At 30.7% G+C, this 391-nt stretch overlaps 1 protein-coding gene across 5 annotated transcripts in view; it reads right to left on the bottom strand.

The window, feature by feature from the left end:
- Positions 1 to 391, bottom strand: part of shank1 (SH3 and multiple ankyrin repeat domains 1) — an 82,882-nt gene that overhangs the window by 1,257 nt on the left and 81,234 nt on the right. The window lies entirely within an intron of this gene.

Genomic DNA, 391 nt, shown 5'->3' with positions numbered 1-391 from the left:
TCTATCTATCTATCTATCTATCTATCTATCTATGTACTGTCTGTCTGTTACCAAAAGTAATTTAAAAAGTCATAGTATACTATGTCATGAAAAAGTCATAGTATAGTATGTTAAAAAAAGTCATAGTGTAGTATAACGAAAAATGGCCATAGCATAGTATGTAGCAAAAAGTGATAAAAAGTCATAGTATAGTATGTAAAAAAAGTGAGGAAAAAAATCATAGTATACTATGCAGTATGTCGAAAGTATAGTATATAGTAAAAAAGTGATTACAAAAAACGTTATGGTATAGTGTGAAAAAAGCTATAGTATAGTATGTCAAAAAACGTAGTCCCATGCCGAAGTGTCCTTGGGCAAATGTGTGTGAGTGTTTATCTGATGAGCAGGTGGC

Source organism: Etheostoma spectabile, chromosome 15, assembly GCF_008692095.1.
Source record: "Etheostoma spectabile isolate EspeVRDwgs_2016 chromosome 15, UIUC_Espe_1.0, whole genome shotgun sequence".
Taxonomy (NCBI): domain Eukaryota; kingdom Metazoa; phylum Chordata; class Actinopteri; order Perciformes; family Percidae; genus Etheostoma; species Etheostoma spectabile.
This window is presented reverse-complemented; position numbering and strand designations above follow the sequence as displayed.